At 45.8% G+C, this 12089-nt stretch overlaps 1 long non-coding RNA gene across 1 annotated transcript in view; it reads left to right on the top strand.

The window, feature by feature from the left end:
• The window catches only part of LOC134348408 (uncharacterized), a 72522-nt gene that overhangs the window by 58337 nt on the left and 2096 nt on the right, over positions 1-12089 (top strand). The gene's annotated exons all lie outside the window — the stretch shown is intronic.

Raw genomic sequence — 12089 nt, 5'->3', positions numbered from 1 at the left:
TCAAATATCCAGGACCTTCTTTCTTCACCCTGCGATCCACTCCGATCCCCTCGACTCGCAGCTCAGGACCACCCAAAGTGATCAACCAGAGCGCTCCCAGCACGTCCGTCTTCCTCCCGGTCTCTCCTCGAACTCCCCGTCAAAGACACCGTTTCCCAGCCATATGAGACAGAATATCACTCCAAAAAAGAATAACATGGACACCCATTGGTTCATTCGCTCTCTTATCAATAATATAACCCAAACAAGCTGCAGTGAGAGAACCTTCTCAGCATTTAACATAACAAAGAAGCCATTTTGATTAACATACGCAGTAACATAAAAGAAGAAACCCCTTACGCTCTCACCCCACCAAATAAAAGTCATGCCTTCATGACATTACTAGAGTTCACCATTGCTCCTTGCAAAACACAAAACCCAACCCAGGTGCATAAAGCAGTGACATAACTTCCCAGGGCTGCAGCGATCACACCCTGTTCTCCCGGCGCTACGTAGGTCAACCTCTCCGGGGCGGGGGGAGGGGGGGTGCCTACTTCTCTGAGACCTCCGTACCTCCTCTGCTGACCCTTCCGGCTCAGACACCATGGGTGACACCCCGGGCCTACTTGTCGGACCCTCACCCTCTCCCTCACTGGGTCCCCTTGGCACCTGTGAGCCCTCTGTCTCGGATTCTGGTTCCACCCTTTCTCCCCCAATGCCGGCTGTATTACAGGCTGCTCCTCAGCACCCTCCCTCCTCTCACCTAACTCAGTGGGGGAAGGGCCAGGAGCCTCTTCTTCCGGTACCGGGGAATTAGTGAACGGAAATAGGTGCCACACATCTGAATCGTCTTCCGAGGATGTATCCCTTTCCGGGGTGGGGACCGGCCCCGTCTCTTTCGCAGCGGGCTCTTCCCTCGCCCCACGCCCTCGCAGAGTCCTCGTACTAGCCGTAAACTCCCATTCGGGCTCTCGGTCTACCTGCACCTCTTGACCCAGGGGCAACAGGTGGTTCCGATGGAGTACCTTGACAGGCCCCTTCCCATCCTCTGGTCTCACCCGGTAAACAGGGAGATTCGGCATCTGACTCTCCACCACATAGGGGGTAGCCACCCAGCGATCCGCCAACTTGTGCTTACCAGGTAGTCCTAAATTCCAGATAAGGACTCAGACTCCCGGCAATAGTTGGGCGAACTTCATTTTCTGATCATACCTCCTCTTATTCCGTTGATTCTGCTTGGTGGCCGCTGCCTCAGCCAACTTGTACGCCCTTTTCAACTCTCTCCTCATATCGGACACATACTTCAGATATGGCTTCGAAGGTAATTCACCCGCTTCAGTCCCAAAACACAGATCAATGGGCAACCTCGCTTCCCGCCCGAACATCAGATAATACGGCGAGTACCCTGTAGCGTCATTGCAAGTACAATTGTAACAGTGAACCAAATGGCCGATGTGCTGACTCCACTTACTCTTCTGACTGATCTCCAGAGTCCCGAGCATGTCCAACAGGGTCCGGTTAAACCTCTCGGGCTGAGGATCACCCTGCGAGTGATAGGGGGTGGTCCTGGATTTCTCAACCCCAAGCATACCCAGTAATTCATGGATAAGCCTGCTCTCAAAGTCCCGTCCCTGATCACTATGGATCCGCTGGGGAAGGCCATAATGAACAAAGTACTTCCCCCATAACACCTTCGCCACTGTAGTCGCTTTCTGGTTCTTATTGGGAAAGGCCTGCGCATATCTAGTGTAGTGATCCGTGAGGACCAAGACATTGGCGGTGTTGCTGGTATCTGGCTCAATAGACAGGAAATCCATACACACCAGGTCCATGGGTCCCGCACTCTGCAAGTGGGATAACGGGGCCGGCAGGGTCTTCCTCCGGATGCAGCGACTGCATTTCTTACAGTATTCTTCAACCTCCCCCCTCATCCCGGCCAGTAAAACCAGTCCTTGAGTAATCCATAGGTCTTCTCTACCCCTAAGTGCCCGGAACCATCATGTAGTGCCTGGAGCACAGTCTTCCGATACTTCTCAGGCATGACCAGCTGCCAGCGCCGGGGGTGGTCCGGAGGCGACGTGACCCGGTACAGGACGTGGTTCTTCAGCTTCAACCGGGGCCACTCCTTCAGTAGTAGGGGAATGGAGGCATGTTTCGCCTTCTCCACCTGCCCCATATCCTCCTGGCTAACCGCGTACCAGATAGTGCCAATGCTCGGGTCATCACGCTGAGCCGCCTCCACTTCCTGGGGGCTCAACTCCGGCAGCTGCCTGTTCCTCAGAGCAGTCACATTACAGTAAACAGTGGGCAGCGCGTCATCGTCAGCCCCCAGTTGATCTACTGCCCGATCCGTTCCCATCTGTGCTCCTACTTCCCCGTCACTCCCAACTTGACACATGGTCTTTACTCCCTGGGCGGGGACACTCTTCCACTCCTCGGCCGTGCCCGACTCGTCATGCGCCCAACGAGATAAAGCACCTACATCGATGTTCCGACTCCCCGGCCAGTACTTCAGGCTGAACTCATAGACAGACAAGGCCACCAACCACCGGTGCCCAGTAGTGTCCAGTTTTGCTGAGGTCAGGATATAAGTGAGGGGGTTGTTGTCAGTTTTCACCTCAAACTTGGCCCCGTATAGATCGTCACTCAACTTGTCCGCCACCGCCCATTTCAACGCCAAGAACTCCAGCTTGTGAGTGGGATAGTTTCTCTCAGATGGCGACAAGCACTGGCTGACAAACGCCACCGGCCTCAATCCATTGCCCTGTTCCTGGTACAGGACAGCCCCCAGACCCTCGTGACTGGCATCAGTGTGTAGAACATACGGCTTCCGGGAATCAGCAAAAGCCAACACCGGGGCCTGTGTCAGCGCCCTTTTCAGAGATTGGAACACCTCCTCACATTGAGCATCCCACCTCAATCCAAAAGGCTCTCCCGGGTTCAAGTATCCTCCTACCTCCGGCCCTCGGTCTCCCTTCCTCTTCCTCCCCACAGGTGGATAACCACACAACAGCTGGTTCAATGGGTGACTCGTTTTAGCATATCCTTCCACGAATCGCCGGTAATATCCGCAAAACCCCAAAAACGAGCGCAGGGCACTCATCTTCTGAGGTCTCGGCCAGGTGGTTACTGCGGCTATTTTAGCCAGATCAGTGGCCACTCCATTTCGCGAGATTATGTGCCCGACATAGCTGACCGATGTCTTACAGAACTGACATTTATCCAGGGAAAGTTTCAACCCTTCCTCCTTCAGCCGACTCAGCACCTTCAGCAGTCGCTCCTTATGCTCCTCCAATGTAGATCCAAATACTATCAGGTCGTCCAGGTACACCAATACCTCCAGCAGGTTCATGTCCCCCACTGTCCGCTCCATGAGCCGCTGGAAGGTGGCTGGGGCTCCCAATATGCCTTGGGGTATTCGTTCGAACTGGAAAAATCCCAGGGGGCAGATAATGACCGTCTTCTCTTTATCAGTCTCACTCATCGGAATCTGGTAATACCCACTCCGCAAATCCAATACACTAAACCACTGGGCACCACTCAAACAGGCCAATGCATCTTCCACCCTTGAGACCGTATATTGGTCGGGAACCGTGCGGCGGTTCAGGGTCCTGTAGTCCACGCACATGCGTACCTTCCCAGTAACATAAAAGAAGAAACCCCTTACATTTATTTCCCCTGAAATAAATGCCAATATTGCATTTGCCTTATTTACCACAGACTCCACCTGTAAATTAACCTTCTAGGTGCCTTGCACGAAGATTCCTAAGTCACTCTGTACCTCTGATATTTGAATCTTCTTCCCATTCAGTCCACACTATTGCTCCTTTTACCAAAATGCATTATCATACATTTCCCAACACTGTATTCCATCGGCCACTTTTTTGCCCATTCTTCTAATTTGTCTAAGTCCTGCTGCATTAGCATTGCTTCCTCAGCACTACCTACCCCTCCACCTATCTCTGTATCATCTGCAAACTTTGCCACAAAGCCATCAATTCCATTATCTAAATCATTGACAACTAATTTGAAAAGCAGTGGTCCCAGTACTGACCCCTGAGGAATACCACTCGTCACTGGCAGTCAACCAGAAAAGGCCCCCTTTATTCCCACTTCTGCTTCCTGCCTGTCAGCCATTCCTCTATCCATGCCAGTATCTTTCCTGTAACACCATAGGATTTTATCTTGTTAAGCAGCCTCATGTGTGGCACCTTATCAAATGCCTTCTGAAAACCCAAGTAAATGACATCCACTGCCTCTCCTTTGTCCACCCTGCTTGTTACTTCCTCAAAGAACTCTAACAGATTTGTCAGGCAAGATTTCCCTTCACAGAAACCATGTTGACACTGAATTACTTTATCATTAGTGTCCAAGTACTTTGAAACCTCATCTTTAATAATAAACTCCAACACTTTCCCAACCACTGAGGTTAGGCTAACTGGCCTATCATTTCCTTTCCTTTGCCTTCCTCCCTTCTTAAAGAGTGGAGTGACATTTGCAATCTTCCAGTCCTCTGGGACTGGATAACAGATCTCCTCTGTTACTCAGCTGTTACTATGGTTGCCATGGTTACTGCTAACGTGTTCCTGCTTTGAAACTTTGTTCTCCACTGCTCCTATTGTCCATGTTTCTCCATTACTTTCGTCATCTGATTCCTTTGTTTTTCCATAACTTCTTTTTCAAGAACAACAATCATGAAGTTCACAACCTCCACATCAACCTAAACCACTTCAACATCTCTTGGTGTCCAACATTTGTCTGGAACATCTGACCTTGTGATAAATGGGGCAAAATTTGCCGAGGCTTTTGTTTTATTTCTCCATCCCACTCCCGGTATGACTTCTCTGTTTGTGGCTTCCTACACTCTTTTTGGAAGAGTACAGGAGGCCAAAAAATCTGTAACTGCCAGAATAGCAACTCATCTTCCACCTGAGCATACTGCACCCCTCAAGACTCAATACTTATTCAACAGTTCCAGGTAACAGGTTTTCCTCTTTTATCAGCACTGGCCTGTTCTGATATGAGGTCAAAACTAGCTCAATTTTTTTTCTCTCTGTCTTCACAGATAGATTCTGGACTAGTTCCTGAGGATTGGAGGGTGGCTAATGTAACCCCACTTTTTAAAAAAGGAGGGAGAGAGAAACCGGGGAATTATAGGCCGGTTAGCCTAACGTCGGTGGTGGGGAAACTGCTGGAGTCAGTTATCAAGGATGTGATAACAGCACATTTGGAAAGCGGTGAAATGATCGGACAAAGTCAGCATGGATTTGTGAAAGGAAAATCATGTCTGACGAATCTCATAGAATTTTTTGAGGATGTAACTAGTAGAGTGGATAGGGGAGAACCAGTGGATGTGGTATATTTGGATTTTCAAAAGGCTTTTGACAAGGTCCCACATAGGAGATTAGTGTGCAAACTTAAAGCACACGGTATTGGGGGTAAGGTATTGGTGTGGGTGGAGAATTGGTTAGCAGACAGGAAGCAAAGAGTGGGAATAAACGGGACCTTTTCAGAATGGCAGGCGGTGACTAGTGGGGTACCGCAAGGCTCAGTGCTGGGACCCCAGTTGTTTACAATATATATTAATGACTTGGATGAGGGAATTAAATGCAGCATCTCCAAGTTTGCGGATGACACGAAGCTGGGTGGCAGTGTTAGCAGTGAGGAGGATGCTAAGAGGATGCAGGGTGACTTGGATAGGTTGGGTGAGTGGGCAAACTCATGGCAGATGCAATTTAATGTGGATAAATGTGAAGTTATCCACTTTGGTGGCAAAAATAGGAAAACAGATTATTATCTGAATGGTGGCCGATTAGGAAAAGGGGAGGTGCAACGAGACCTGGGTGTCATTATACACCAGTCATTGAAAGTGGGCATGCAGGTACAGCAGGCGGTGAAAAAGGCGAACGGTATGCTGGCATTTATAGCGAGAGGATTCGAGTACAGGAGCAGGGAGGTACTACTGCAGTTGTACAAGGCCTTGGTGAGACCACACCTGGAGTATTGTGTGCAGTTTTGGTCCCCTAATCTGAGGAAAGACATCTTTGCCATAGAGGGAGTACAAAGAAGGTTCACCAGATTGATTCCTGGGATGGCAGGTCTTTCATATGAAGAAAGACTGGATGAACTGGGCTTGTACTCGTTGGAATTTAGAAGATTGAGGGGGGATCTGATTGAAACGTGTAAGATCCTAAAGGGATTGGACAGGCTAGATGCAGGAAGATTGTTCCCGATGTTGGGGAGGTCTAGAACGAGGGGTCACAGTTTGAGGATAGAGGGGAAGCCTTTTAGGACCGAGGTTAGGAAAAACTTCTTCACACAGAGAGTGGTGAATCTGTGGAATTCTCTGCCACAGCAAACTGTTGAGGCCAGTTCATTAGCTATGTTTAAAAGGAAGTTAGATATGGCCCTTGTGGCTACAGGGGTCAGGGGGTATGGAGGGAAGGCTGGGTTCTGAGTTGGATGATCAGCCATGATCATAATAAATGGCGGTGCAGGCTCGAAGGGCCGAATGGCCTACTCCTGCACCTATTTTCTATGTTTCTATGTTTCTATATCATCTGATCTAGATCCATGGAGATTCTGTCGTATTGTTTTACTCCTCACTCTTTGGACATTCTTGATCTCCAGACATTATCTCACCCCCCTCCAGCTCTCTGGTAACTTAGAGCGTATTCATATTCTCCTTTTCCCAGTTCTAGCAAAGGGTCATTGATAGAAAATAAATTCCTCCATGAGCATGTCTCAGATTACCTCTGGAGTAAAATATAGCTTTATGGTCCCTATAATATTTTTGGTCCCCTTATTCTGGCTTTGTTTCCTGCTCTTACCCTTTTTGGAATTTCTTTCTTATGAATCAATGTATCCTTATCTCCTTCATTTCTTAAAAAGCTTCTCAAAATCTTTCTTTTATCTCAAGCTATCATTATCTGTTCTTTCGCTCCAAAGCATCTGCTATTTGCTTCCTTCCCATTCCACATTATCATAGAACATAGAACATAGAACATAGAATACTACAGCACAGTACAGGCCCTTCGGCCCACAATGTTGTGCCGACACTCAAACCCTGCCTCCCATATAAGCCCCCACCTTAAATTCCTCCATACACCTGTCTAGTAGTCTCTTAAACTTCACTAGAGTATCTGCCTCCACCACTGACTCAGGCAGTGCATTCCACATACCAACCACACTCTGAGTAAAAAAACCTTCCTCTAATATCCCCCTTGAACTTCCCACCCCTTACCTTAAAGCCATGTCCTCTTGTATTGAGCAGTGGTGCCCTGGGGAAGAGGCGCTGGCTATCCACTCTATCTATTCCTCTTATTATCTTGTACACTTCTATCATGTCTCCTCTCATCCTCCTTCTCTCCAAAGAGTAAAGCTCTAGCTCCCTTAATCTCTGATCATAATACATACTCTCTAAACCAGGCAGCATCCTGGTAAATCTCCTCTGTACCCTTTCCAATGTTTCCACATCTTTCCTATAGTGAGGCGACCAGAACTGGACACAGTACTCCAAGTGTGGCCTAACCAGAGTTTTATAGAGCTGCATCATTACATCGCGACTCTTAAACTCTATCCCTCGACTTATGAAAGTTAACACTCCATAAGCTTTCTTAACTACCCTATCCACCTGTGAGGCAACTTTCAGGGATTTGTGGACATGTACACCCAGATCCCTCTGCTCCTCCACACTACCAAGTATCCTGCCATTTACTTTGTACTCTGCCTTGGAGTTTGTCCTTCCAAAGTGTACCATCTCACACTTCTCCGGGTTGAACTCCATCTGCCACTCTCAGCCCACTTCTGCATCCTATCAATGTCTCTCTGCAATCTTCGACAATTCTCTACACTATTTACAACACCAGCAACCTTTGTGTCGTCTGCAAACTTGCCAACCCACCCCTCTACCCCCACATCAAGGTCGTTAATAAAAATCATGATTTTAACCACTAAAAATTAAGTATCAAGAAGTTTTTAAATTGCTATCTTTCCATAAAGATTTCTAGCCCCAAGTAGTTGATGTGGCTTTCTGATATCTGTGATCTATTGTACAATACAACCCGTCTGTTATATATCATCCTTTGGAAATAGGTTAATTGATTCAAAAGTTTGTGCCCTGATCCCAGATTCCAAATTCGAGGAGTGATTGATAAGTTTGTGGCCTAAGGTAAAAGGAATCAATTTTAGAAAACCTAGCATTTTTCCTGCATTTACACACTTAGTCCAGCGGTCATGGAGCATATGGATCCCTTCTTTGTAGAAGTCGGCGTCTTGGACCTCCAGAAGTGGTCCACAGCAGGGGAGATTGATATGTTCGTGGCCTGAGGTAGAAGGAGATGAGGAGAAACTTCAAACTTTCTGCATTTTCGCTCAAAGAGTTGAACTGCATGTGCATGTAACGAGAGCTGTATAACTCATCTCCTTCTACCTTACGCCACGAACTTATCAATCACCCCTGCTGTGGACCACTGGAGGTCTAAGATGCTCTTGTTACATGCATGTGCAGTTCAACTCTTTGAGTAATAATGCAGAAAGTTTGAAGTTAATAGCTATCTCCTTCTACCTTAGGCGACGAACTTATCAATCACCCCTGCTGTGGAACACTTCTACAAAGAAGGCATCCGTATGCTCCATGACTGCTGGACTAAGCGTGTAAATGTAGAAGGGGACTATGTTGAAAAATAAATGCGCTACATTTTCTAAAATTGATTCCTTCTACCTTAGGCCACGAACCTATCACTCACCTCCACTCCCCCCCCCTGTAATTTGTGGTAAAATTGTTATTGTCAGTAAATGTTTGTGATATATATTTCTTGACTGAGGCCAGAATTTTTATTAAAGTAATGAATTTATGTTTCTGACATAAACACGTAATCAGAAAGTTTCATCAAGTTTCCAGATTTTTCCAACAATTGAATTGCTCTGAGACGCAGCACAGAATCATCCAAAAGACATGTTGGCCTTCAAGAAAATGCACCATAGGATTTTCCAAATCTCTCAACTCCAAAGGTTAACTTACAAGAGAAAAAAAATGCAGAAAATTGGACTGCATTCCCTTGGATTTATAAGCTCAAAGGAATGATTGGATCAAATCTTTAAAAGGCATTGATAGTATGGAAAGAGAAAATTACTTCTGCTAGTTGGACTATGAAAGCAGGCAAAGAAAATTATAACTTACACAGAGTGACATCAGGGTACATTTCAATGTAAATATCATGCTTGAAGTTTCCATTTCTCTTTCTCCTATTACATCATTAGCATCTGGTTTACCTATGTTTTGCATGTAAGAAAAAAAGGGGGGAAATACTATGGGTGTATTCACAAATTCTATTATCCTTGTGAAAATAAAATGACCTTTTCCTGATGCCTTGCATCCATTTGACTTGGATTCAGTCACAATGGAAACTCTGACCTTGTACTATCCCCCATTTTAAACAGCATTTTTCCAAATCCCTGGATCTCTTAGGCATCAATAGAAGTCTAACAAGAATTCCAAGAGGGAGGAAGGAAATCAGAAAAGGGAATGGCTGTTACGCACCTCAATCATAGAGACTGCATTCAGTTACATAAATCACTGCTGCAGAAGAAAATGGGCAAACTTTTCACTTCTCAAAACAGTGTTGAAGAGCTGCTACCTCAAAATAGACCACCATTGAACCATAGAACCATAGAAACTACAGCACAGAAACGGGCCCTTTGGCCCTTGGCTGTGCCGAACCATTTTCTGCCTAGTCCCACTGACCTGCACACGGACCATATCCCTCCATACACCTCCCATCCATGTATCTGTCCAATTTATTCTTAAATGTTAAAAAAGAACCCACATTTACCACCTCATCTGGCAGCTCATTCCATACTCCCACCACTCTCTGTGTGAAGAAGCCCCCCCCTAATGTTCCCTTTAAACTTTGCCCCCCTCACCCTTAACCCATGTCCTCTGGTTTTTTTCTCCCCTTGCCTCAGTGGAAAAAGCCTGCTTGCATTCACTCTATCTATACCCATCATAATTCCATATACCTCTATCAAATCTCCCCTCATTCTTCTACGCTCCAGGGAATAAAGTCCTAATCTATTCAACCTTTCTCTGTAATTGAGTTTCTCAAGTCCCGGCAACATCCTTGTAAACCTTCTCTGTACTCTTTCAACCTTATTTATATCCTTCCTGTAATTTGGTGACCAAAACTGAACACAATACTCCAGATTCGGCCTCACCAATGCCTTATACAACTTCATCATAACATTCCAGCTCTTATACTCAATACTTTGATTAATAAAGGCCAATGTACCAAAAGCTCTCTTTACGACCCTATCTACCCGTGACGACACTTTTAGGGAATTTTGTATCTGTATTCCCAGATCCCTCTGTTCCACCGCACTCCTCAGTGCCTTACCATTAACCCTGTATGTTCTACGTTGGTTTGTCCTTCCAACGTGCTATACCTCACACCTGTCAGTATTAAACTCCATCTGCCATTTTTCAGCCCATTTTTCCAGCTGGTCCAAGTCCCTCTGCAGGCTCTGAAAACCTTCCTCACTGTCTACTACACCTCCAATCTTTGTATCATCAGCAAACTTGCTGATCCAATTTACCACATTATCATCCAGATCATTGATATAGATGACAAATAACAATGGACCCAGCACTGATCCCTGTGTCACACCACTAGTCACAGGCCTCCACTCAGAGAAGTAATTCTCTACCACCACTCTCTGGTTTCTTCCATCGAGCCAATGTCTAATCCAATTTACCACCTCTCCATGTATACCTAGCGACTGAATTTTCCTAACTAACCTCCCATGCGGGACCTTGTCAAAGGCCTTACTGAAGTTCATGTAGACAATATCCACTGCCTTCCCTTCATCCATTTTCCTGGTAACCTCCTCGAAAAACTCCAACAGATTGGTCAAACATGACCTACCACGCACAAAGCCATGTTGACTCTCCCTAATAAGCCCCTGTCTATCCAGAATGCCTAGCTTCATGCACCTTCGAAGCTGGAGAGATTGTATGATTGCTGTTAGGACAACTTAACTAATGCACAAGCTTGAATCGTGTAGAGGACTAAGGAATCTACAAAGGGAAATGGGCAGGTTAAGTGAGATCGAATCAATATGGCTAACTTATTCTGGCCGAGGGGAGATCTCATAGAAGTTTATAAGATGATGGAGAAGACTGCTAGAATTGTTTTCCCAAGGTAAAAATGTCAGGTACTAGAAGACATGCACTTAAAGTGAGAATGGAAAGTTTAAACCAGTTGTTCAGGGCAAGTATTTTTTCACACAGAACAAGTGTCCAAATGAGCTGCTGGAAGGAGAGATGGAGGCAAAAATAACAGTGGCACTTGAGATGTTGTTAGATAGACATACAGGATGAATATGCAGGAAATGGGGGCATATGCATTATGTACAGCCAGAAGAAAATTACACTAATTGCCATTGTGTTTATTCCAGACATTGTGAGCCGAAAGGTCTGTTCCTGGCTGAATGTCAGGAGCCAAAGAATGGGAAAAAGGAGAATCTTTTTCTGGTTGGCTGCCAGTGACTGGTAGTGTTCCACAGGGGTCTGCTTTGGGACCACTTCTTTTTACGTTATATGTCAGTGATTTGCATGACAGAATTTATGGCTTTGTGGCCAAGTGTGAGGATGATCCGAACATTTGATAGGCTTCAGTTAGATCCCCCGTTATTCTTCTGAATTGCAGTGATTACAGATCCAGAGCTATCAAATGCTCCTCACATGATAAGCCTTTCAATTCCATAATAATTTCCATAGACCTTCTCACCTAATTCAGCACACCCTTTCTTAGATAAGGGGTCTAATACTGCTCACGATACACCAACCAGGTCTCATCAGTGCCTTATAAAGCCTCTACAGTACACCCTTGCTATGACTCAGACTTGTAATATAACTCAACTTACTCAGTATTTGGAATAAATAGAAATCTTGATTGTTACATAATAGAAACAGGACCTTTAGCCCATTGCCAATCAGTTACCTAACTACACAATAATCCCATTTTAACTCTTGCATCATCTCACCTAATTCTCCTGTCACCTATTTGCATGAGAAGCAACTTAAAAGAGCCAAATTACATGAAATTATTCTT

The sequence above is a fragment of the Mobula hypostoma genome, chromosome 1 (assembly GCF_963921235.1).
Source record: "Mobula hypostoma chromosome 1, sMobHyp1.1, whole genome shotgun sequence".
Classification (NCBI taxonomy): Eukaryota; Metazoa; Chordata; class Chondrichthyes; order Myliobatiformes; family Myliobatidae; genus Mobula; species Mobula hypostoma.
Note: the sequence above shows the minus strand (reverse complement) of the source record. Positions and strands in the feature narration are given on the sequence as shown.